This window comes from Cryptomeria japonica, chromosome 1, assembly GCF_030272615.1.
Source record: "Cryptomeria japonica chromosome 1, Sugi_1.0, whole genome shotgun sequence".
NCBI classification, from domain to species: Eukaryota; Viridiplantae; Streptophyta; class Pinopsida; order Cupressales; family Cupressaceae; genus Cryptomeria; species Cryptomeria japonica.
The window spans coordinates 393675662-393703456 of NC_081405.1; the positions used below are offsets into that span (position 1 = coordinate 393675662).

A 27795-nucleotide genomic window follows, 5' to 3' on the forward strand; every position below is an offset into this window, starting at 1 on the left:
GGAGAAGCTAGGGGTAATTTCCCCTCCTGATAAGAACTAATATGCATGGATTTGCATCAGTCCAGTTGATTTCATAGTCATATCTTGTGATCCAGATTGATGTGTGGTGGCTACTACACAGGGGCAATAGTTAGTGATTCAGATGTTTGGATTTGTTAGTTTTGATATCTAGTTGTGGGGAGAGAGAGTTTGGCCTTTAGCATTAATCTCAAAGAGGGAGAGAGAGCTATATTGAAAAATTGTGTTGAGCTGTGTGCATGATCTAAGGGGGAGTTGATTATTTCTTTTCTTTGTCATTGATTGTTTTTCACATCATATGTTGTCATCAATACCAAAGGGGGAGATTGTTGGATATTGTTGAGAAGTTTGTTGGAATGTGTTGTTGTCAACATATTCCTCTTTGTGTTCCAGTGTTGTAGTCAGATTAAGTAAGTTGGTTTGGCTAGTGTATTCTAGATTAAAGGGTTTTGAGATAAGTATATCTTATTGTTTTAGTTGAAGGTTCAGTGGTCCACATGGAGATTTTATCGAGTTATGAGATCTGATATTGTGGTTGGTTTTTCAATTGTTCAATGTTGATCAGTATTTTGGATTTTGCTCCGCATTTATTTGCGTTGCAATATCTTGGTTTGTGGATTCAAAAGTGTTTGGGACATTTTGGTGTGTCTTCAATTCAAGTGGTTCATGATTTGGAGGTCTGCAAGTGTATTTTTCAGTTTGACATTCAGTTCAATTAGTGTTTTTGAAGTTCGATATAATGATGATGAAGATTATAGTAAGTGGTGTTGTTGTAGTTGTTTTTGTGTTAATTCTTTATTCTTGTAGATGTTTATAGATCGTGTCCTATCCATGTTGGTGGTTTGTATTGATTGTTGTGTGCATTATTGATGATTTTTCTTGACTCGGTGGTGTTCTTCATGTTCTTGGCCAACATGATGATATAGTAGTGTGTTGCAAATGTTCGAGGCATAATTATTGGAGGTTTTTCATGTTCAAAATGGTGATTTAGGTCCATGCTATGTCTTAGCCAACATTGTTTTGGTCCACATGTAATAATATTATAGTGTTTATGGCTATATTTTGTCATTTGTGTTATGGGTTGAGCTAACCTTGAAAGATAGGTTGATGATATGAATAAATTGATGTAATATCATGTTGCAGATGTACTTGGGAATGTGTGTGATGTATAAATAATGCTTTGATCTTTTGAAAGAAAAGAAGAAGTGCGAAGAAGTGTGAAAAGGTATGAAAGAGTAGTATATGTGCCTAACCAGAAGTGTAACCAGGCATGAGGAGATGCTATTTTCTCATTTCATGATCTTCCAGATGTAATCCAAATGTTTTCGTAAGGTAGTGAGTCCTCCAAGGGTTGTAGCCCACATTGTTATTTGTTTTGAGTAGTGAGCTCTAGGCAATGTGCCTGAATGCATGTGCATTCCCCATTGTAATATTTCATATACTTCTAACAGGGTATCATCATATTGTGGGTAGATTTCCATCATGGTTTTTCCCTTAACCAGGTTTTCCACGTTAAAATTCTTGGTGTTATGTGTGTTATTGATGTGGTGTTGATTTATGTTTTCACTGTTAATAATCAGATCTAAAATTGTGTTTGTGTTAAGTAAAGATTTTGAGAAAACTGATTCATCCCCCCCCCCTCAGTTTTCTTCCTTGTTGCCAATAGAGGGAAACTGGTAGTTTCCTGTACAAACACCAACTCCCATTTTGTGAATGGTATTGTCTAGAAAATGAGAGGTTTTTAGGGTTGATTGTTACTAGAAATTTTTTTGGGATTTCAGGGTGACCTTGTGAGAAGCATTTGTAGCTCTATTTGTGTTGAATTTGGAGATTTTGGAGAGGGTTTTTGTGAAGATATTTTGAGTGGATTTTGTTGGATATTGGTTGATATGAATTTTTGTGATTGGAAATCTTGCTTTATTGGATGGATTTTTTGTTCGTGTGGAGTTTTTATGTGCAAGAGTTGTTCTTCCTTCTTTCTTTGTCCATTTACTTCAACTTCTAGGTTGGATCCTTATGCCTATTTGATTTTATGAATAGAAATGAGTATTGTATTTGAAAATATTTAATTCTCTATATTTTTAATGTCATAGTTACATTTTGGAAAGGTATTGCTTTTTTTGTTATTTGTTTGATTGGTTATTGAAGAAGGTGTCCTCTATATTGTATTTTTATAGACTATTTTTTAGAGTTGTGCCTCTTGGAGTTTTGTTTTTTTATCGGGGGATTGATCAACTAGTATTATTAGAAGGTGATTCACCCATATCAAATGGGTTTGAGTCAGATTATGCATTTTTAATTGTCTGGTTATCGAGAAATGAGCCCAAACTTGACCCAGGGTCTATGTCCCAATTTTATCTCAAAAGTGTTGAAACAAAGTGCAAAAGCACTAAAATATTTTTAAAAAGTGCAAAAAGATTTTACAAAATCTCGGGAAGATGTTGAAAAAGTGCAGTTTTAGGGTTAAATATGCAAAAACCCTGGTTTGATCCCCAAATCAGTTTTTAGGAGCTCATGTCAATCTAGGTCAGTCCAAAGGCTAGTTCTTGGGTCTGCAAAATTTAATTATTCATTTCTATGAGTTGTATGATTTTTTTGAGATGGATTAATGTAAGTCCTTTCAGTTTTATGTGTTCATTCATTATGGTTCTTTGATTTTGCATTCATGATGATGCCTTGAGAGTAATTTGGATAAAAGAATGATATGTTGATTAAAAAGTAAATTATCATTCAGATTCTAATATAGATCCAATATGATGTGAGTTATATTATGCTTCATGAGGTCTTGTATATTTATGTTTCATATTAAGAACCTTAGGTTAGGGGTGTTTAGGTACACGTTGGGAGTGGCTTCCAAGTGAGTGTCGGGGCCCTCAGTGGCTGCCATGAAATCTCATTAGAAGTTTCCTTAACAAGTGATAACTTAATTAAATGCATTAGGGTTTAAGGTATATTCTATATTAAAAATATAATTATGATGCCCCACTCATGGCCTAGAGTGCTTGAATAAGTTCAAGATGATATTGGGAAGGCCCGTTGGTAAGATCGTACCTTCTTGTCCTCATGAGAGGTAGTTTTGGTTTGGCATGGTTGTCACATGGGAACCAAGGCTAAGAGATCTCCCAGGATAACTCATGGTGACATCATGTGATGAAACTCTTCCTAAGTGTATCCTAGGACTTTAACCTATGTGTCATGCAAAAGCCTCTAGTTGTCAGTCCTATGTATTATTCTAGTCCTTATGTTTCTTGCATTTGTGTGTTCATTGCATTTCCATGGATGTGTTAGTGTCAACCTTAGTGGTATGTTTGGTGTGTGGGGATTTATGTCATTCTTTAGAGCATAGGGGTGAAACTTTGGGTTCCACATGGTCAATTGTTTGATGCTTTTTTCATTGGGATTTTGGTGATATGTTCGTGAGCTTCATTGATACACTCACTAGTACATTTGGGGCCATTTTCTGATGAGTGTTTGTTGGAGTTTAGACAACAAAACGTCAAAATTCTGAAGAAACCAAGAGAAAATCCCCCTCAATATTTTTTGGCAGAAATTCCAACGACAGGCTACACGTCGGAATGCCGACTCCTCCACGTTGGAAATTTCTATGGAGCAGTGGCATGTTTTTTCGACGAGGAGATATCAGAATTCGGACGTGTGTGCGATGATGAGACATAGGCCACACTCCTCTTTTTTGATGAGGAGATGTTGGAATTTTGACATGTGTGCGATGATGAGATGTAGGACACGCTCCTCTTTTTTTGATGAGGAGATGTTCGAATCTTGACATGTGTGTGACGATGAGATGTAGGACATGCTCCTCTTTTTTTGATGTGGAGACGTTGGAATTTCAATGACTACGACCACTGACGAGGCTGCATCCTGTGTCATTTTTTGTCATTGCAGTTATGGTATCCTTGTCACATAAATGATTGTGTGCATCAAAATTTTGATGAAAACTACAACGACAACCTCATCGGTTGTCTTGTGGTGTTCATCGAAATTCCGATATTCCCCAATATTTTAAAAAATATATATAGAAAATTTTTGATGCAGGTTGACTCCCCTATATATATGGGATGCAGGTCAACTATATGATTTTGATGCATTGAATGTAATGCCATGTGAAATACAAGAGCTATGTAATGTCCCATTCTTGAACTATTCCTGCTAAAGAAGTAAGGTACATTTGTGGACAAGGAGTGATAGTCCTTGGACACCATTAGCATTTAGGAGTTAGTAAATTTTGTTCGAATTAAATATAACTAAATATTTAATAAGAGAATAATAACTAAGGAAACTATCGAGTCTTATAAATAAGATGGTTTCATAAGGTAAATAAGGGTTGAACCCAAGAGATGATCACCACCAAGACATAATATCATGTGTCTCCATCATATTAAGGGAATGCCTAAAGGAAGGAAGATCTTAAAGATAAGACCTTGAAGATATCCATCACACTAAGGAGTAAAGAGATTAATAAATGATTCATCAAGAAGAAGTAACTTCTTCCATACCATTAGCCAATACATTCGAATACAAGTCATATCATTACAAAGATAAAATTTGAGATGAATAATACACCATCAAGGCAATGATGATCATCGTAACAAGTAAGAAGTGCATCTCCATTGGATTATGATGATATGGAGATGATTGCAAGAAACATAAAGATATTCATAGACAATCAATATTATATGGAATCTACAATGATCCTAAGATTGCATGCGAACATCACAATATATACCAAATTTGACTCCCTTTGAATGAACTAATTTGCCAAGCCTTGATGTAACACTGAATATATAACTTGCAAACAATAGTAAAAAAAAACTTTTTTATCAGTACTAAATCCATCTCAAAGGGTCTAGAGGACACAAAATCTATAATACTAAAGCATCTTAAAAAGGGACTAGTCTTAGAATGGAAATAACAATGAAAACCTTAAATGTAGCAAAACAGAAAAATTATTCTTTGGTTGTTGTTTTATATTGGCCTCCTATAACATAAAAGCAAGTCTACATTAAATACACCACCCTGACATAGGTCTTATAACATTGTAAATGCAAAGGTGCATAAAACTTGTACTTGACTGGATCTACCATAAAATATCTCAAGAACACCACTAGTTGATTCCTCAGGGTAATATAACCAAAACCAGAATTGTCCATGGACACTCACAACCAGTAGCCTAGGAGCCCAATAAGGTAATTTTACAAGATGTAGGAATATGCACAAATCAACCTGTAGGGTGATGGCATTCTCTTGGTGTGAAAATTGGTTGAGCCTTTCCCGATGAAATGAATAAATTTTCCTTGTGTAGAGATGAAATGGTGGCTCAAAAATAGCACTTGAAAAGGGTAAGGAAAATATATTTGGTCATTTTGATGCACAACCAACCTCACTCACTCTCTTTTATTCTTTAAGTTTAAATGTAATGCAATTTTTTTGAAGGGCATGAACATCAATTACGAGGCAAGTCATTACATACAGATGGCAATAACTATCTTTGCAAATTATAAAGAATCAACAAAGATAAATTAAATTTATTGTACTGGAAAGTTGCAAATTACTAACAAATATTGCTTTATTCATTCAATATATTGCTTATACAAAGACCATAGAAAATGAAGCATTTATAAGATCAAACAACTTTTCTTGACTATGAGAATTCTAGAACCCCAACAATTACCAAGTAAAACACAACCATTGCAACTATACTTTAACACATATATCGATTCAGCATATTGATTAAGTCTTTGAATGCATCAATTAAAGATAAAGATCAGAAGAAGACACCGATCGGATGGTTAATCAAGACTTTTAAGTACCAATTAAATAACAAGACAAGACTTATGGTGATAGTCATTAACTAATCGATTCATCATTCCAATCGATAAGTAAAAAATGTTTATAAGTGATTGATGATAATCAAGAATTGATGGGTGAAGATAAGCAACATTACTAATATCAATTAAGACAAAATCCTAACTATCGGTTACAATTCTAATTGATATTCTTATTCAATTCAAGGAGAAGATAACAAAAATGTCTGCATAGTGACGAGAAAATATAATGCTAATAATAAATCATAAAATTTGAATGTCTCTATTGAGTAACCTATCATGTATGTCATAAATTCAATGATTCTATTATAACAAAAAATTCCAATCCCGTGAATTTCCATCACCAAAATTTAGTATTTTCTCCAAAGAATGGAGCTACAAAACTTTTCTAAAAAAATAAATCACCTTTCCTTTCAAATTTGTAAGAAACCAACCCAACCCTCCATCGAAAAATAAGCAAGGTCTTGTATATCGATCAAACTGACCCATCGACCAAATAGAAAAAGCCTTTATCGAAGTGTCACCTTTCATCAAAAAGAAGCCGATTCCCTAAGTTAACTTTATTATTTCCCGTTTCGATGAAATACATGTCATACTCATCAAAATAAATAAGCTATCAGTGAAAAGAAAGCATCGACAAAGCTCAAAACTATCTTGACAAAACCCCTAGTTTCATCAAAGCCTATGCATCAAAGAAAGAAGGAATGAGTCTACCGAAACCATGTCTTTCAATGAATGGAGATCGGTGCAACCCAGAAGATTATTAGCGAAACCAACTATTTTATCGAAGAGAAGTAGTATGTTCCATCAAAATCTTGCCTTTCGATAAAAAGGGGATATCGAAGAAGTTGCTAAACCTTGTGGCGAGTAAGTTTCATCGAAAACAAGCATCATTGGAAACGAAGGGGTTTCATTGAAATAAGATATTTTTGATGAAAAGGTGTCGACGAGAATGATAAGTAGATGGTTGAAGTGGTATGTTTTATCAAAACCAAAATAGAGGTAGGGTAATATTGATGAGAACTCATGATGATTCACCGACAAAAACAAACTTTGAAAAGAGGAAAGTTTAATCATTATGCCGCGAAAAACCACACAAACCTAAACAAGGCATGTCATAATAAATTCAAATCAAGTTTCTTTATGACCATTGCACGTAACAGATGAAATCAACTGATAGAACAATCATCATTGTCTGATAAATTCATCAAGAGAGAGGAGCTCGAAGCGATCAAAGGCTGAGTGATTCTGTGAAAGCTTCTGCAATTGGATTTACTATACAAAACTAGTAAGTGCTCTTCCAATCCTCATTCTTTCAGCATTACATCTGAGATGGAGGCATCATCATCTAAAAAAACTAGGGCTAGAAACAATGAAGACCCCCAACCTCAAGAAATTAGGGAGGAAAACAAACCTAAACGATAGAAGAAAGAAGGGAGACCTCTAGACCAAGACTTATTGGACCAATTCCCTACCTCAAGTCATAGTTCAAATAAAATCAAGTCAGATGATGAGGGATTGGAAGATAAATTCAAGTCATGAAATTTTTATCTTCAGTTATGTGAGGAGATCCACAGTAGGGCCAGTATGTAACTTATGGACATTTAATTTATGGTAGCTTGCAGTCCCTAATGTATTTTTAAGCATAGAGTTGATAAAAGAATTGGTGGATAGGTATGACCCTAAGACAAAATTTATCTATGACTATATGGGTAATCCCTTTATATGTATCAGCAAGAATTACATTGAGAAAGTGTTCGAATTGGAGTGGGGATGTGAAGAGCATATTGATATGAGAAAACTCACACAAGAGTACTTTAATATGGAGCATATCCACAAGTGATGGAGGCTTCCTCCACATAGACCAAGGTAAGGAGGATCTGTCATTTCGTTTACAAACGATGAGAAAGCCCCATTTGATGTCAATTTGTTCTGCCCATATTTCAAATCTACATACTATTGTGTTGCACAAGTTTTGGGTGTAGAATCTTCTCCCCTTATGGACATTATCGCCATGGTTATCAGTGCATATATTCAGTCTAAAGACCCTTGCATGTTTGATTATGACACTTTCTTAGCGGACACTATGAACCATGGGCTTGAAAAACTGAAGAGTGACATGATTAAAATCCATTTCAAATAATACTCCCACTTGGTATACCTATTGCTCTATGCTAGACAAGAGACAGGGTTATGGGTTGAAGATCTAGGTATCAGAGAATATGATAAGGCTAAAGATCTAGGTATCAGAGAATATGATAAGGCTGGAGTCTGTAAACCTGTTCAATTGTGGTTGTTAGCTTGGGATCAAAGATACGACAATAGTCGATACATGCATTTTGAATAATTCTTTGTGAAGCCTCTGCACAGAGTGCTAGGATGCCCTTGTGATTTTTGTTGTCTCCACAAATTAAGAATTTTTTAAGACCAAAAGAATTCGATGAACAAAGCCAAATAACCCATAATTGGGGAGATTGGTATTGATTCCTAGATTATACACATATTAGGGTATATGGATCTGAGGGAAAACCCTTTTTTCTCCCAATAACAGTACTAGATAGGGTTGCTTACCTAGAGATTATCAGATAACTGTCTCAAGCCAGCGCAAAAAATCTCACAGATCATGGAAAGCAATCAATAGTGCCTGGACTGTTAGTGTTTTTAGATTTTATTGTTAAAAGTTACAAAAGTTATAATTTGTTGCAAAACAAGTTAGACTACTACCACCTTGCGGAAGGGGAACAAAGACCCAACTTTGACCCAGAAGGCTACATACGAGGAGCCAGAGCATCAAAAAAGTTGAAAGTCGGGGAGCATACCCCTATGATGATTGATGATTTTATCAAGAATATGGAAAGAGAAGAGGAAATGAAGAAAAGGGAAACTTATGATAAAATTGCCAAAGCCTATGAGTGGAAGGTCAACCGCGGGAAGATCAATGAGAAAATTTTGGAGGGGATTGATGACCCTATGGCCATAGTTGAGAAATTGTTGCTACATGAGTTGGAGATTGTAAATAATATTCCACAATATGTTTTCAAAAATAGGTCTAAAAGTGTGAGGAAAACTGAACCCATAACACATTTATCTCCCCAGTCAACTACTAAATATATTCCTACTGATTCACAGGACAATATGTCTCCACCTGGGTTTGGATATGAGCAACATATGGATTTGGCTATAGGCCAATATCATGTGCAAGAAGTGGATGACACCGAGATCTTGGAACATGAAGAGTTCACATCAGGTCAAGATTTCATCTATACACCATACTTCAATACTTTCTTATGTCAATATAGGGGAAAGATAATGAGACAACATGCAGGAGAGAGAGATGAGGAGGAAAATTTGCAAATGTTGCAGGAGGAAATTGACAAAGAAATGACCCCTGAAAGGGGAAGGCAATTACTCAAAGAAGCAGGTGTGATCATTTATCCTGGGTGGGAGATGAAGTCTACCCTTTTGTTTGACAGTTTCTTGAACAAGCAACACCATGGAAAATAGATTGTGCCAGCTGAGATCGATAGAATATTCTTTGGTTCAGGATATGATCCAGATCAAAAGGCTTTATTACTATGGGCCTTATACTCGAGAAATAAGAGGCCACTCCTTGTCGACACCGATGAAGCTTTCAGGCACCTTATGATCTAGCAAGTGGGCAAAATAGATCCAAGGATAATTGCACAATTAAACTTGGATGTGGCCAAGCTAAACAAGGATCAGATTGAGCACCTGGTCAGAGAAAACCATACACTCAAAGCCCTATATGAAAAGGTGCAAGTGGAAAAATATCATTGGCAAGATAAAGCATTACAGCTAGAATCAACACCTAGGATCACTGAAATTGAGGAATCCTCATTTGAGGCCTTGCAAGATGCAACCTAGTGGTGGTTAAAGAATGAGAATTTGGTGATGCAACTCGAGGGAGCCAAAAGGAGAACCAAAAAACTTGTGAGTGATGTGGTGAACAATGGGTTCAAAGCCATGATGTCATACTCAACCAATTTCTGAAGGACATACACCAGAACCATAAAGGCCCTAAATAAGCATATGAGATTACAAGAGCATTTGCAGGAAGTAATGAACAAGAATGACTCAATGACTGTAGAGGAAAAGGGTGAAGGGAATGCATTCATGGAAGCACACCATAGGTTTGGTAAAGAATTGAATAATGATATTCAGACATTGGAAAATGCCAACACACCCCGAATGCCTTCAATTATTCACAATGGAGACCTTGTGTCACTAGAACAATGGCAAGCTGAGTTGACAAGCATACTTGACAGGGAAAATGAGAAGCTAGACACAGAAGAGGACTTGGCACCCCATGTCAATTTGTTGGTATATGAGTTCTCCCAGTTAGAGTATGATATGAAGAGATGGAGCAAAGATGTTCATTTCTACAAGGATGCGGAATACATCAATCATTTGGGGATGTTAAATTTGTTTATGCTCAATTATAGTAAAAAAGACATTTAGTTAGTTAATGACTTTCAAAGGGGCATGCCCTTTCATTTTGAAACTGTTGGGCTCTCATATAAGTATGTGGGGAGTTTTGTAATATTAAGATATCATCAACAAGAAGACTATTTTCATGTTCAAGATTTTAATCAATACGAGAATCTACATTTCCTCTACCTGTGTTGTGGACAAATGTTATTTCAGTAACCTGTTCTCTTATGTTATTATCTGGAATAGATAAGGTTGCTTTAAAAATTTCTCAGTATGGAAAATTGGTTGCTTTCATTTTCAATTTGAAAAAACACGATTGTATGTGAAACATAATTGTTCCTTATATTTCTTGCTTAATTGGTCTTTCAGAAGGAAAGTTAAACTCATTTAAGAAAATTGTAGTGGAAGAAGCCAATTTATAAACACTTGGGAGAAGGACAATTGATAGATCCATCTGAAGGGTGGATTTAAAAAATTGTCACATATGAGTTAGATGTGGGATCCTGGAAGACATAGACTCTGCGACCCAATAGAAGGATAGGCACTGATCATTACTCAATTATTTACTCAAAATAATACTTTACGTTGTCATATTGAATACACTTCAATTTAATTCAAGTAGTAGGATTGATAAAGCAGATAAAGAGTATGGAATAAGTTGAGATCAATAGGGAAGATTAAGGTTAGTAGATAACACAAATAAGAAACATAAATTATGTAAGAATATATAGACTTCAAGCATAAAGATTGAATAGCTTCTACACAAACAATTTTGAACTCATTAGCAGCACTCTATTTTGGGACCTTATGCCATTCTGAGATAGGGAGAAAACCAAAGTGAAACATTCCTACAGAGCCTAAAGTGAGGGATTTAGCAACTTAATTGGTTCACTCCACAAGTTGGCCAAATCAATTGGAGATTTTGAAGATAGGAGTTGGCATTTCCTTAGAACATATCCAATTTGTTGATTTGAGATCCAATAGATTCCATAGTTAAGGAGTGTTGTTATGTGGGAAATACCTCTAATGAATGATTGATATGTTGAAATGAAGAATTGGACCAGTTGGTTCCTAAGACACTTGGATGGATTCCCATGATGCTCTGCATCATGAAGAAACCCTAAGAGTACTTGAAGAACCATTGGTCACTCTACATAACCTTCTCTACTTAAACTCGACCAACTTTCAGCATTTATAGGCCCATATGATAGTTAAAAAATTTAACCACTCCCTTTTCAACCGATGGCTAAGAACTCATATGCAACATTTGTAAAAATCAAAGTTGCATTTTTGCACTTTTTACAGCTTTTTCCCACATTTTATGCTTTTGACACCTCAGACCTTAGAGACCTTATCAAACACATTAAATTTGATTTGAGTTAGATTTGTTTGGTTTTTGATGAGGCTTAGAATGAGTGATAATTGTTTGAAGAGATCAAAGAGATGTCAAATGAATCCTAGATTGAGTTGGTAGTGAGAAGAAAGAGTTTGTTGTCATAGGGAACAAGAATGATTAGTCAAAGAAGGGTTTGGGTACGAAGTCATGTGGGATGCGAGTAATTAGGTAATTTGAGGATGGGAAAAGGTGGGGAAGGGGTAAAATTATTGTGAAATGATTGTGGGAAGCTTGAACATTTATGGAAAGACGTGAGGTCTCTATTGCGAGGATCCTTGAAAAGTGGAATACATAGAAGAAAGCAAGAAACCTATAGATGAAAGATGAGACAAAATTACATAGGCTGAAGCAAAAGTTGCCAGTACAAAAGACATACTTGAGAAAATAAACTATCTGAGGTAATAAAGGAGAAGAGAGGGGCTGACCGAACACACATATCATGATCTCCATCCCGCCAAATCTTCATTTATTAGGTTACCTGGGAAGCATTTATACTTTCATTATATGCAATATAGATTGTAAATAGTGATTTAGTATCTACCCCAACACTTGTTATCCATGTTCATATATAATTTTAAAATTAACTTACCTTACAAGTAGACTCCATTTTATGAGAATGAATGTCCAATGGAGAGTCAGAGCTTGGCATGGATCCCAATGAGGCAATGTGTCTATTCTAAAACAAAATGAACAAATGTTAAGGAATGAACAAAGGAAGTATGTCTATTCTAGAACAAAATAAACTCACAAAACCAATGAGACATGCATTCACTTGTAATGAGACATGCATTCACTTGTAATGGGGAACTATCTCGTAGAAGCATGTTCACAGCCTGTAACATTGAATATGTAACCTACAAACAAGATGCTTAGCATCAATAATAATAACAGTGGAGCATAATGAAATATTGAAAAGTGTGCTACCTTATTGAGCTTCTCTTTATTTCAAGAATATTTTAATATTCTCTACTTAATGGGGCCAACCACATGAAGGTGGCAGCTCATTTCCCCCCCCCCCCCCCCAAAAAAAAAAAAAAAAAAAATCACTCTAAATTCCTCGTTAACATCTATCATTCTTTCATCCATTAATGAAACATAACATTCATTCATTATCATGTAACATTCAATATTAACACATAACATTCATTAACATGTAACATTCATCGACATTCATTAACACATATCATTCATTAACATTCATTAACAAGTAACATTCATTAACACATAATTAAATTCATTAACACATAAAATCTAGTTGTTAAAATATAATAAGATTACAATCATTTATTTATTTTCTTTCTTTTTGAAGCTTGGGCATAAAGACTAAGCGAACCATCGTTGTCTTCATCATTTTTCCCCTCTTTAGTTCTTCTACCCTCTGCTCATGATCTAGTTAATGTATGCCTAGTCCTATACTCATGATGAGGACGCGCATGCAAAGGGGGGTCTACTGTAATAACAAAGAAATGGGTTAAATTCATGAGTTTTATTATTATTGTTATAAGTATTTCATAAATTAAAATAAAATTACAAGGGTGCTCTTTACTTGATGGGGCCACATCATCTTCCTGACCATTTTGTCTAGCCTCATCCTTAACATCCTGAACACCCTCTAAATCCTCTGGAGTTGAAACATGAAAGGTTACATTAATCAATACACGAATTGCAATTAAATTTGTTTAAAGGAATAACAGTGGTCCTTTTTACCTGGTGGGGCCCATCACGTTCCTAATGTTGTCTACTTGGATCATGCTCAACTTGGTCACCACGGTCTACATGCTCTAAAATAAAAACAAAAAAGGTTACATTAATTACTACACCAATTTCAATTAAAGATGTTTAATTGTATTAATCATTGCATAAAAACAAATTATTTCGCACATGAATACCTCCACTACCAGGATGCACACCACGACCTTCATCATGTGCCGATTGTGTTCCACCTTGTCCAGGCTGCATTCCAATGTCATGTGCATTGTTATGATTGCTTGATTATTTAAAACAAATATAGTTAGATTATGTTGGAAATTAACATCGAATAGATTATTGCTCAAGTATTCAATTTTAAATAATTTTCATTTAGCTTATTTACATGATTGACGGATGCAACGGAATCTTCTTTTTACCCACTCAATCCTTTTATATGTTCAGCCACGACTCCATAGCCCTCCCGGAAGGCAATTTTCATGTCATCTTCTGTGGGCACTCTATTGAATTCAGAGCCCTACATTTTTGCTTAATATCGTGAATTTTTCTTGTATTATTTAATGATTAAAAAATTTGTTTGCAATTTATTATTTCAATGCGATATTTCATTTATTGATACTTACAATTTGTGCGACAACTTTCATATAACCACTAGAGTCGAGTTTGTGTTGCTCATGCTTTTATAGTCTTGCCTTAGTTGCCTTTCATGTGTCGAGCATTCTATGAAAAGTTTGAAATATGTTAAATTATATAAATATAAAGAGTAATTAGTACATAATTACAATCTTAATAGTATCACATACCTTATTTTGCCTGGTGGTGTATTTTTTGGCATTATAATAGACAAGGACAGACTATTGGCATTTCAATAAGGATATTGAGAAGGTTGTTGATGATTATGGATATAACTGATTAAGGATGTTTACTGTCTTAATATTATTATTTTGTCATTGATGTCAAGAAATTGATTTTCTAATTCAGTATGATGTTGCCATATCTTAAGAAGTATGATTTGATGAGTATAAAGATGTCGATAAAAGACACAGAAAGAATGTGATAAATAAGGGGAGGAATAAGTTATTCAATGGGAAACTATTACCAAGTTAGACAATGATGAGATCATGATGTTTAGATTGTTTTGATATCCTACATATGTTGTTGGTTAATGCTATACTACGTTACCGAGCAAAGAACCTAGTCAGTAAACCCTAAGGAACCTAGTCAGTAAACCCTAAGGTTATTACTATCGGTAATGAAGGCAGAATGTCTACCGAGTAAAGTTTAGTATTTACCGAGTTACAACCGAGTAGTAACAGAATGCATTGAATGAATAAAAACATTATTTAATGAAGAAAGATGATGAGCTGGAACTGATTAAATGATTGGTATGTCGTGCATGAAGTTTGTTAAAGAATCTATGGTAAAGGAAAATCAAGAGGAAGATCTACAACTCAGATTAAACCACAATACCCTAGCACAAGTTCCAAGAAATGTATGCAAGTTCCAAGAAATGTATGCAAGTTCCAAGGTGGGGTAAAATGTTTTCAGATTGAAGGATACATTGAACCTAGTCAAGATTGAAGATCTGATGGCTATGATTGATCATGGGATATGTGATCAAGGAGATTAAGTGGTTGGTGAATTGTTTATAAATAAGGAATTGTTGATAAACAATGGATGTGGGCAAGTGTATGCACAGGGATGCTACATAGTGATTACTGAGCACTGAAGCTTGAAGACCTATTTGAATAACAGAGTATAGAGCCCAGTAGATGGACAAGATAAGTCCTAGATTGTATTGAGCAAATAAGAATCTGCTTCAGCATTTTAGATGTGAAGTTGTAGATAGATTTTTGTTACTATTATTGTGTAAAGTGATAGAAAATCTCTTAACCGAGTGGACTTAACAGTCTTATTTGTAAAACCATCTAGCAAGGTGACATTCTGATTGAGTGTTTGAAATCCTTTAACAAGGTCACTTCTAACAAGGTGAAGATCCTAATAGATCTGAGGGAAATCCCTTAATCGGGTCACATCTAGCAATGTGTTTGTAATCTTTAACAGGATTTGCTTTTAACTGAGCATACTCTAGAAGAGTATATTTCTTAGTAGGTCCGAAATCCCACAGTGGTTTTTCCCTATTTGGGTTTCCACGTTAATTCTGGTGTTATGAGTTTTATGATGTTTATATGCTTTTGAGTTTGCATGTTTAGCAGTTTTGGTTATATTTTTTATGGAAGATTAAGGTTGTATGATTCACCCCCCCTCTCATCTTATTAGCTTGGCATCTGTACTTAACATTAAGTATAAGAGCTATCAATTGGTATCAGAGCATTGGACTTCAGAAGAAAAAGTTTAAAGGTACTTGAGGCAAAGATCCAAAGATGTATAAGAGGGATGCACCGAAGCTGAACAAGTCAAGTTTCTCTACATGGTAGAAAAGGATGAAGCTGCACCTATCAGGAGTTGGAGAATATGTTGTATATTATTTGGAGAATGATTTCATCACACCGAGCACCTATCCATTGACGATGGAAGAGATAAAGGCAAAGCAAGAACATATTCAATTAATGATTGAAATAACATCTGCATTGACTGATTCAAAGTTTAATGATCTAGAAGGCTGCAATGATGCAAAGGCAATGTGGGACAAGCTCATATCTATGTATGGTGGAGATGAACATGTTCAAAGAGAAAAAGTGGATAGTCTAAGAGGACAACTTGAATCTATGAGGATGAATGAAGGTGAGAACATAACTCAATACAGTACAAGACTAAAGGAGATTGTCAATCAAATCAAAGGAGTAGGTGGAACTATTGAAGAAAAGGATATAACAAGTAAGTTGTTAAGAACCCTTCTACCAGCTTATGCAATCTGAGTCTTTGCAATCAATGAATTGAGGTCTGTACCCAATATGCCAGTTTCTTTAGATGCTACTATTGGTAAGCTACATGCATTTGAGTTAAGTAATTTTGATAACAGTGGGCCATCGGTAAATAAAGTTGAATCTACATTTAGTTCTTTTCATATTGGTGAATCTGGTGATTACAATGATAGAATGAGTAAGTACACTAAAGGGGATCATAGTGGAGCAAGTGAAAGATTTCACAAGAACATGGAGGAAGTACATAAACTGTATGAGGAAATCAGAAAGCAAGAAGAGTTTGAAGCACTATTAGCCAAAAGGTTACCGAGAGGCAAAGGTAAGTATAAAGGAAAACTACCTTTGAAATGTTTCAATTGTGATAAGATAGGACATATGGCTTCTAACTATCCTAACAAAGATTCTACTAAAAAAAGAGATTAATGAGATGACAGACAGAAAGCTAATCATTACAGAGGATACCGAGACTTCAGAAGAAGAGATAGAAAGTCATGTTTAATAGCTGATGAGGAATCCAACGAGGATAAATCTGATGAAACTGATACTGAGGAAGTTGTTTATGTAGCTATTAAAGATGGATCATATGAGGAAAGGTATGAAGAAAAGGCCCTAATATCTCACATAAATAATAATGATTCTTGGATCATAGACAGTGGATGCTCACATCACATGACATGTGATAAACACAAGTTTGTTAAATTAGAAGACTATGATGGAGGCTATGTAAGATTTGGAAATGAAGCACCATGTGTGGTAAAAGGTAAAGGATCTATAACACTTCTTGACAATGCTAAATGTGATGATGTATACTGGGTTGAAGGATTGAAATACAATTTGTTGAGTGTAGCATAGCTAAACAATACAGGATATTGAATAGAATTTCAGAAAGGAATTGTCAAAGTTCATGACAAGCATGGAAAGTTAGCTGCTACCGGGACACAAACAAAAGGTAACACATTTCACCTTGACTCAACTCAAAATAAGTGTCTGTATGCAAAGATAGATGATACCTGGTTATGGCATAAAAGGTTTTGTCATGTAAATTTTGATAATCTGATCAAAATAAGCAAGAAGCGCCGAGTAAGAGGTCTACCAAGTTTGGAAAAGCCTGAGAATGCTATGTGCCGAGGATGCTAGATGGGTAAAATGACAAGATCAAGCTTCACAAGTAAGTCCTACACTTCTAAGGGAATTTTAGATCTTGTGCACACTGATCTTTGTGGTCCTATGAAAGTTCAAAGTTATTATGGTGATAAATATTTCATATTATTTGTGGATGATTACTCAAGGGTGATGTCAGTAATGTTTTTAAAAGAAAAATCAGAAGCTTTTCAAATGTTTAAATGGTACAAGGCAAGAGTTGAAAATGAAACAGGAAGACAACTGAAATGTCTTAGATCAGATAAAGGAGGAGAGTTCACATCTGATGAGTTCAACTTATTCTGCAATGATCATGGTATAAAAAGACAAGTCTCTACACCGAGAACTCCACACAAAATGGAATTGCTGAGAGGAGAAACAAATCTATTGTGGATTGTGCCAGAACCCTGATGATTGAAAAGAAAGTGCCACAAACATTTTGGAGAGAAGCAATAAGCACAACAGTTTACACCTTGAACCAAGTACAACTGAAGAAAGGAACTTTGAAGACACCATATGAAATCTGGTATGAAAAGAAACCTAATGTAAGTTACTTCAAAATCTTTGGAAGTAGATGCTATGTACACAAAGATGATAGAAATGGAAAGTTTGATAAGAAATGTGAAGAAGGAACATTTCTAGGTTATTCTTCTAGAAGTAAAACATTTAAATGTCTAATCAAATCATCTAACAAAATAGTAGAAAGTGCAAATGTAAAAATTGATGAATTTACAGAAAGAAATGATGAAGGAAACTCCAAAGAACCAGAAGATTATGATGAATTTGTTTATGTTCAACCGACAAGCCTTACTGAGATAACTGTTGAAGAAAATGAAGATAATGTCCAGTTACTGAGTGATGAAGAAGATCATATAGAGCCTACCGAGCCTATATTAGCCAAGTATGTCAAAAGACATCATGCATCAAGTCAGATTATAGGAGATAAGGATGATCCAATGATGACAAGGAACAAACTGAGACAGAATACATGTCTGATATCTGAATTTGAACTGAGGATAGTGAAAGAGGCATTTAACATTGAAGATTGGATAAATGCTATGACAAAAGAGATTGATCAAATCAAGAAGAATGACACATGGACACTGGTCCCAAAGACTGAAGTACAAAAATGTAATCAGTACAAAGTGGATTTTCAGAAACAAGCTGAATGAAAAAGGTGAGGTCATTCGAAATAAAGCAAGACTAGTTTGTAAAGGCTATGCCCAAGAAGAAGGAATTGATTATGGTGAGACTTTTGCAACTGTGGCTAGACTTGAAGGAGTAAGAACATTGTTGGCATATGCTGCTTACAAGAATTTCAAGGTATATCAAATGGATGTCAAATCTGTATTTCTGAATGGTGTATCAGAAGAAGAAGTTTTTATTGAACAACCTGAAGGATTTGTTGAAGACAAGAATAAAGATCAGGTATGTAAATTGAACAAAGCTTTATATGGTCTAAAACAAGCACCTAGAGCATGGTATGAAAGATTGCACTCATATTTAATCAAGATTGGTTTCATAAGAACAAGTGAAAACAACAATATGTACATGAAGAATGATGAAAATGGAATACTGATCTCAGCCATATTTGTTGATGATATTATATTTTGTGGAAATGACTCTCTATGCAAGAAATTTGGAAATGAAATGAGAAAAGAATTTGAGATGTCATTAATCGGTGAGATAAAGTATTTTATAGGTTTATAGATACTACAAATGAAAAATGACATTTTTATTACTCAATCCAAGTACATAAAGGAAATCTTGAAGAAATTTGGAATGGAGGATTCAAAACCAGTAAGTACTCCTATGACTACCAACTATAAACTATCAAAGAATGATGAATCTCCATCTATTGATGAGATACTTTACCGATCCATGATTGGAAAGCTACAATATGTTGTTCATAGCAGGCCAGACATAACACATGCAGTAGGTATAGTTGCAAGATTCTTTGCAGATTCTAAGGAAATACACATGATAGCAATCAAGAGAATTTTCAGATACTTGAAAGGCACTGAGGATTATGGCTTAGTATATCAGAAAGGAAATGACTTTGATTTAAAAGTTTATACTAATGCTGATTGGGCAAGCAACATTGATGATAGAAAAAGCACAAGTGGAGGAGCTTTCTTTTTAGGAGAAAGACTAGTGAGTTGGCTTAGCAAGAAACAAGGATGTGTTTCACAGTCAACATCAAAAGCTGAATACGTTGCTGCTACATTGAATTGTACCAACATAGCATGGATCAAACAACTATTGGAAGGTATAAATGAGAAAGTTACCAAGCTAGTAACTATATTCTATGACAATACTAGTGCCATTAACATTTCAAAGAATCTTGTTATGCACTCTAAGATAAAGCACATCTCTATCAAATATCATTATCTTAGAGAAGAAGCTCAAGAGAAGAAAGTGGTGTTGGAGTATGTTAGCACAAAGGAACAAATAGCAGATATCTTCACCAAGCCACTGCCAAGGGACACTTTTGAGTATCTCAGAAGTAAGTTAGGGGTCCTACCCCTATCTTCCATTCACTGACTGAGTTCGGTGAAAGCATCAATTCGATGACTCTACAGAATATCTTTTAGGAGTTGATGCTGATTTACACACTTTAGGATGTTTTCTAAAGGTGTGCAGGAAACAATAACAAGGAACAGGAATTGAAGACAAAATGCTTTGACCGAGTCTAAGTTGACACATAAAAGCAGGAACTCACTTCATACAGGAAGAAATTATGTTTTAGTTCTTTACTTTTTGGCATCGTTGTCAAAGGGGGAGAAGACTGAAGAAAAGGGGAGAAGACTAATGTATGGGGGAGAAGACTGATGACAGGGAGAGCATTTCAGCATTTCAGAATTTCACAACAATCTGAATCAATTAGGTCAAATCAATTGGTTTACCCATCAATGCCAAAGGGGGAGATTGTTGGCATTATAACAGACAAGGAGAGATTGTTGGCATTTCAATAAGGATATTGAGAAGGTTGTTGATGATTATGGATATAACTGATTAAGGATGTTTACTATCTTAATATTATTATTTTGTCATTGATGTCAAGAAATTGATTTTCTAATTCAGTATGATGTTGCCATATATTAAGAAGTATGATTTGATGAGTATAAAGATGTCGGTAAAAGACACAGAAAGAATGTGATGAATAAGGGGAGGTGTAGCGTCCTAAAATTGCGACACTTGCAATTTCGACTGCATTTGGGTCTTCACGATGGCGATGCAACACGGAACCAGAATGGAGACCCCGAAACTTGTTCATGACATCAAAAACTGCATTTTTCCAGCACCCTGCTTGATCCCTCCTTGCACCCTGCTGTCCCGGGAGGTGGGACCAGAGCGCTCCCCAGGACCATGGCGCCCAGCGCCCTGGTCCCTGGCCCTATTTTGGGCCCGGTCTCCTATGGGACTTCGGGCCTTTTTGTTTGCAAATTGGAAAATAACATTTCCTGGTCGGCCTAAGGTCGGGAAAATCAGTCTATCAACCCTAATTGGCAAGTATATAAACTACATTTCCTCTCCCATTTTAGGGAGGAAGGACATATGTGTACAAGACGTGGCAACGATATTCAAACATTCAAGCATTCAAGCATTCAAACATTCCTTCAAGCAATTGATCATTCTAAGTCTCCATTCAAGGCTAGGTGTTGCATTCAAGACAAGGATTCAACCATTGAAGAGGAGATCACATACTACAACATACAACAACATCTATACCTTCGCATATAAGGATACAAACATCCTTACAACAAGGTACTAGTACTTGTTTTACATTACAGTCATTTACATTTACAACATTTCTCACTTCTTGGTTAATTCCAAAACCGGGGTTTGACCTAAGGGCAAACCCCTAATCCCTAACCCCCCAATCGTCTTCGCTTTTCTATGTGTAGGTTGCAGGTACGCTGTTGAAATTGAAGATCTGGAATCCTTGTGCAGAGACGAACAGATCCCCCTTCGTTTCGCGGATTTTTCGGAGGACCGTGTGCACGCCGGGCGCCATCGTCCTGTCAACTTTTGCTCAAATTTGCAGGACAGTGCCGTCTCGACATTTTACTGCTAATTCCAGGTCTGCAGCTTCATATCATATCCCTATCTCTATTTATAAGTAAATCTTTCTTGCTTCTACATGCATTCCTAGTTCAATCTTTCTATCTACATTCTTTACAAAAGAGGGTATCCTTGCTATCACAACCCTTGAAACTCATATAGAATCCAATCTTGCATTGCGTGGAATTGGATCTTGTGGGTTTCAACCCCTCTTTTGAATGTAAAGTCCCTCCTAAGTGAAAACCATCAACCCTAGTGACTCTCCCTTCTCTCTCCTTGGAGTTGGGGAGGGGAGAACGACCAGGGTTTGATTTTTTCGCTTTACATTTTGGTGAACCTGACGTGAACATCCTTTCTGATTATTCATAGTTAGATCTGAAAATTGGATTCCTTGATTACATTTCCATGTTTGATCTTTTGCAAAATTTTAGAGGTTAATTGCATAAAAACCCTAAATTTTCTTTTTAAGTAATTAAACTTGTGAAATGTTTAATTGTTAATGCTTGTTTCAGATCTGCCCTTCTATTACAAATTATCAATTCATATTTGTGCGTTAATTTTGAAAATTAAGTGGTTAAGTGTCAAAACCCTAATTTTTGAAACCCTCTTGATTCAACCTTTGTCCGACAATTTCACTGATCAAAACATCTCCAAATCGGCTGTAACTTTGGATTCCGCAATAAAATCACAATATTTTTCATCCCTGAAAATTTGGAAAAAAGTTGCGAGGACCGTGTGCACCCCGAGCGCCATCGTCCCTGACATTTTTTCTGAAATTTTGGGAGCTAGATCTTACTGTATTTTTCTGCTAAAATCCAGAATTTTGGCTGATTTTATCAATTTTAACACCTTCAAAATTATAGTCAAAGTTGGTCTAGCGATTGCTTGGATTGAGGCTTCTAATCATTCAAAAATTGTTGAAATTGAAATTTGTGTCAAAATTGTGTTTCTTACAGTCCTAAATCTGAAAAGTGTGTTATCATTCATTCGAAATTTCAGTGATTTATCCAAATTTTTGCAATTTGTGACTTTTGAAATTAAGTGCTTAATTACAACAACTTTGATTTCCGCTTTCAAAATTGAATTTTGCATGAAATTGAGTCAACTTTCAAATTTCAAAACTTGCATTGCTTTTGGTATTCCCTCTAAAATCATAAAATTCAAAATTTCAGGTTCCCTCTCTTTTTCAAAATTCAAATTTTGCATTTTTCGACAATCTTGGTAGGGTTCAATTTTGAGATTGCAACTTTAATTTGGCCTATCTATAGATCGCAAAATCACTCAATTTTTTCAGGTTAGCTGTAAAATCATCATAACTTTCATCCCTACAAATTTTGAAAAAAGTTGCGAGGACCGTGTGCACCCCGAGCGCCACGGTCCCGGACATTTTTTCCGAAATTTCGGGAGATTGTCCTGATTGTATTTAACAGCTTAAATCTAGAAGATTGGCTAGTTTTACTGAAATTTGCTACCTCTAAAATTCAAAATCTTCTCTCTCTCTTTAGTGCATGAGTTTACAACAATAAGCCCTACTTACACTATTCCCGTTAGACGAAGCCTTAGAATTAAGTCCTTCCAAGGTTTAATTACTGAGGAGATGGAACCTAATTTGAATGGTCTTTTTAACGAGGACATGCGTAATTCCTCTAATCCTCTTAATGATGAAGAAGCTCTCCATGAGGTTTCTGTAGAACAACTTTCAAAATTGGATAACCAATTTGATGATTTTCGACAATGGATGTCTCAAGAATACCCTGATAGTCAAGCTCTTCCTTTAATTGAGGGTCTAAAACGTATGCTTCAAAGTGATAAGAATGGAATTGATATTTTGCGTGGTATTGCACACATTGTGGATTCAAATGTGATGCCTATGAAGAGTTGTGCTGAAACCTTAGGTTATACACAACCTCCTACTCAAGACAATCATTCTATTCCTTTGACAACTCCTATTGCTAGTATACCTACTTTTACATCAAACATAATGACTACTTCAACACAAGACATTCCTCCTATGATCACTAGTCATGGGGGCAATCCTTCTTCTTCAATTAACCCTCTTCCTTCATTCAATCCAACTTCTTCATTCATTCCTTCAATGAGTGTTCCTATTATATCTCCACAAATGAACATGACGCAAGGGGGCAATTCATTTAACCATTCCATTCCTCCTTGTAGTGTTCCTCCTTTCCAATCATCTCCTATGACTAACTATCATAGTGTCCCACCACCTTACTCTCTACCTTCTTTCAATAACATAACACATCCATCACAATCTAACACATCTAATATGAACTCTTCGACTGAAGCGACCATTAACAATCTTGCACAAACTGTCTCTTCTTTACAGCAACAAATTGCCTCTATGAATCAATCTAAGTTTAGTGTGCCCACATTTGATGTTGCGAGCCCACTTTCTCTTGACATTGTCCGAGCTATTCCCCCTAAACATGTTGAAATTCCGCATTTGGAGCTTTATAATGGTAAGGGTGATCCTCTAACACATGTTAAGACCTTTCAAACAATATGTACTGATTTTGCTTATGACCAAAGGTTGCTTGCAAAACTGTTTACTAGAACATTAAGAGACAAAGCCCTACAATGGTATTGCTCGTTGCCTTCCTATTCTATTACTTCTTTCGAACAACTTGCAAATGCTTTCATTCAACAATTTCAAAACAATATAAGTCCTAAAGTTACTTTGATTAATTTAATGCATTGTAAACAAGGTGTTAAAGAAAAAGTGACTGATTTCATTGGTAGATATAAGCATTTGTATGCTCAAATTTCCTTTCCAGTGCCTGACAATGATATTCAAAGAATTTTTATTTCTAATTTACAAAAAGACATTAGAGAAAAACTCCTGTTTTCTGAGTTTACTTCTTTCCAACAGTTGTGCGCAACTCTTCACAATTATCAACTGACTGTGAGTCAAATGGAACAATCACATCCTATGGCTCCGAGTGATAAGGGTGATAGTAGTCAACAACCATTTGGGAAGTTTAAACCAAATAGAGAGTCCATTAAATTCAATGAAAACATCATCAACAACAATGTGAATGCAGCATCAGGTGTGTCTCCTATTTCTAAGTTTTTCAGGAAAGAAAGAAAGTTTACTCCTTTGAATGAATCATTGCATAGTATTATGAATAAGTTATTGGAACAAAATGTGCTTACTCTTCCTCCTATAAGGCAAATAGATCTTGCAAAGATTAATTCACCCTATTTTGATAACAAATCTTTTTGTCAATTTCATCGTCAACCTGGGCATGATACTGAAAAATGTTTTGCTTTAAAGGGTAAAATTCAAGATTTGATTGATAATAATACTATCTCTGTTTCTGGAGTGAATGATAAAGGCAATACATCTGTAGCTCCTCCCAACCAAAATCTTCAGATTTTCACTGATCCATTGCCTTCTCATACCTCTAATGCGATTGATACTACTGATTCCTCTGTCTCACCTGATGATCTTGTGTCTATGACTCCGAATGTGATTAACTTTGTGGAGCAACAGAAAATCCCTAAAGATCCTTCCATCACATTTGATTCCAGTGAAACTATCAGGGCACCTGATGGTCCTTTATATATAGTTGCAAAAGTCAAGAATACACCTTGTCGTGGAGTGCTTATTGATCCTTCTTGTATGGTTAATGTCATTACTGAAGAACTTCTTTTTACTTTGCAATTGAATCAAGTGATCTATGACGAAACAAATGTGGTTGTGAAACTATTTGATGCATTTTCTTCTCCTGCAATTGGTTCTATTACATTACCTATTGAGGTCCATAACAAATCCCTTGATGTGGACTTTGCTATTATTCCATCATCCGAACAATTTCGTGTGAAGCTAGGCTATCCTTGGCTATCTTCCATGAAAGCTATTGCTTCTCCTATTCACAAGTGTTTGAAATTTCCCCATAATGGTGAAGTTGTTACTGTCAATCATAGTCTCTTTAAACCAGCTGAAAGAACTTCTATTGTTCCTATTGATTACTTTTGGCCTAAACAATTCCAATCTCTTCCTCCGCAAAGTGATCATCTTTTCAAATCTTATCAAAAGTGGAAAAAAGATATGATCCTTTCTCTAAGTGAACCTAGAACACCCAAACTTGACATTCCTATCATTCTTGAGAAGGAAGTTCTTCCTTTGAAAGATAAAACTAATGTCTTTCCTCAAGAAGATTCCCAACCTATTCCTATGGATGTGACTATGCCTATATCTAATAAACCTCCTAAGAGTAGACCTATACCTCCTCGTCATGATGGACTTGGTCTCCTTCCTAAACCAAATATTCCTCCCTTATATGGAGCAGTTCCTCCTCCTTCCTCTTATGGAGAGAAGAGACCTTCCTCTTCTCCTATTATTCAACCTAAGAGACCACAACCTAAACACCCAAGTGATAAGGATGAGAACATTCCTCCTCCTCAATCTTCTCAACTTCCTACTAAGACTAGATGAAATCGTTCTGCACGTGAACGCCGACGAAAGCGTCGTCTTAGAGCTCAGGCAGCTGCCTCTCAAACTTTGCAATCCCCAAAAACACCTTCAACAAGTATTATTCCATTTTCTCCTTAGCCGAAAATTGAGCCAAAATCTCCTAAACATAAGATGCATGATGGTCTTGATCCTGTGCGAGTTAAAGATCCTATTTTTATAAATCTTGATGATGATATAGATGAAAATGTTATTCATGATGAAAATGTTACTCCTGTTCATTTTGATAGTGAATATGAATATGTTGATGTTGATAACCATTTATCTAACGAATTTTCTAAAGCACTTATCCTAGCTCCTAGACAAGAACACCGCGGCTTGGGATATGACCATAGCCCTTGTTTGGATCTTGTGATAGCTCCATCTGCTGTGTTGGATGTTCCTCCTCTAGCGTGTTTCCTACCTTCCTGAAACATTGATCAGCAAGATCGGGGGGTAGATGACGTGCTAGACTAGTTTCATTAGCATAGCAGATTCTCTCCCCCTCTCTTTTGTTACTTCTTCTATGTGTTATTCTCATTCTTCTATTTGTTGTCCTTAGTGTTGTCTACTTGAGGACGATGCAAAACATTGAGATCTCTTTTGGTCTCTCTCATGTTGACTCAAAAGACACATGTGTTCCCTTCTTCTAGGTGACCTTCCTTGATTGGGGAATGAAGAACAATTATGCATACATACATATGATATACATGAATAATCATACAGCATACTGACCCCGAGGAAAGCGAAGTCACCTTGTGCTTTGTGTTTTGTGCCTATTATCCTTGGGCTTATCTCACACTTGGGGGCTAAATCCTTGTGATAACGTGCTCCTTTCTCATTTCTTATATGTATCACTACCTTAAAGCAATCACCCCCGGTGAGGCGTGTGCGATCGCTTTAACGTAGGGGGCATACATCCCGTTCATATCTTTTCAAGATACTTGAAAATTTCTTGACAAATTTAGCTTTGCCTTGAAAATTTTTGATATCTTTCTTGCATGACTCATAGTGAGGGAACCTTACTACTGACAGTCATGGTTCTCCCTCGTGATCTTCCCTTTTACTTTGTCAATCGAAGTCGTAAGATCCTTAGTCCACTGGGGGCTTGGTGTATCTTGCCTCCTTGACATGGTGAAAGTTTTTCAATGTTGTTTCCATGTACTTTACCAGAAGTATTGGCGTACGCTTATACTCCCGCTAAAGTGGGGGCTAAATGTAGCGTCCTAAAATTGTGACACTTGCAATTTCGACTGCATTTGGGTCTTCACGATGGCGATGCAACACGGAACCTGAATGGAGACCCCGAAACTTGTTCATGACATCAAAAACTGCATTTTTCCAGCACCCTGCTTGATCCCTCCTTGCACCCTGCTGTCCCGAGAGGTGGGACCAGAGCACCCAGTGCCCTGGTCCTTCAGGACTAGGGCACCCAGCGCCCTGGTCCCCCAGGGCCATGGCGCCCAGCGCCCTGGTCCCTGGCCCTATTTTGGGCCCGATCTCCTATGGGACTTCGGGCCTTTTTGTTTGCAAATTGGAAAATAACATTTCCTGTTCAGCATAAGGTCAGGAAAATCAGTCTATCAACCCTAATTGGCAAGTATATAAACTACATTTCCTCTCCCATTTTAGGGAGGAAGGACATATGTGTATAAGACGCGGAAACAATATTCAAACATTCAAGCATTCAAGCATTCAAACATTCCTTCAAGCAATTGATCATTCTAAGTCTCCATTCAAGGCTAGGTGTTGCATTCAAGACAAGGATTCAACCATTGAAGAGGAGATCACATACTACAACATACAACATAAAAC

At 36.0% G+C, this 27795-nt stretch overlaps 1 long non-coding RNA gene across 1 annotated transcript in view; it reads right to left on the reverse strand.

Moving 5' to 3' along the window:
- Positions 1-13015: 13015 nt before the first annotated feature.
- Positions 13016-27795, reverse strand: part of LOC131070866 (uncharacterized) — an 82399-nt gene continuing 67619 nt past the window's right edge. Inside the window, exons 3-6 of the long non-coding RNA XR_009112417.2 lie at positions 13599-13662; positions 13417-13490; positions 13256-13330; positions 13016-13159 (exon numbers count right to left, since the gene is read on the reverse strand). This is a non-coding gene — a long non-coding RNA (uncharacterized LOC131070866). The remainder of the gene's footprint in view (positions 13160-13255; positions 13331-13416; positions 13491-13598; positions 13663-27795) is intronic.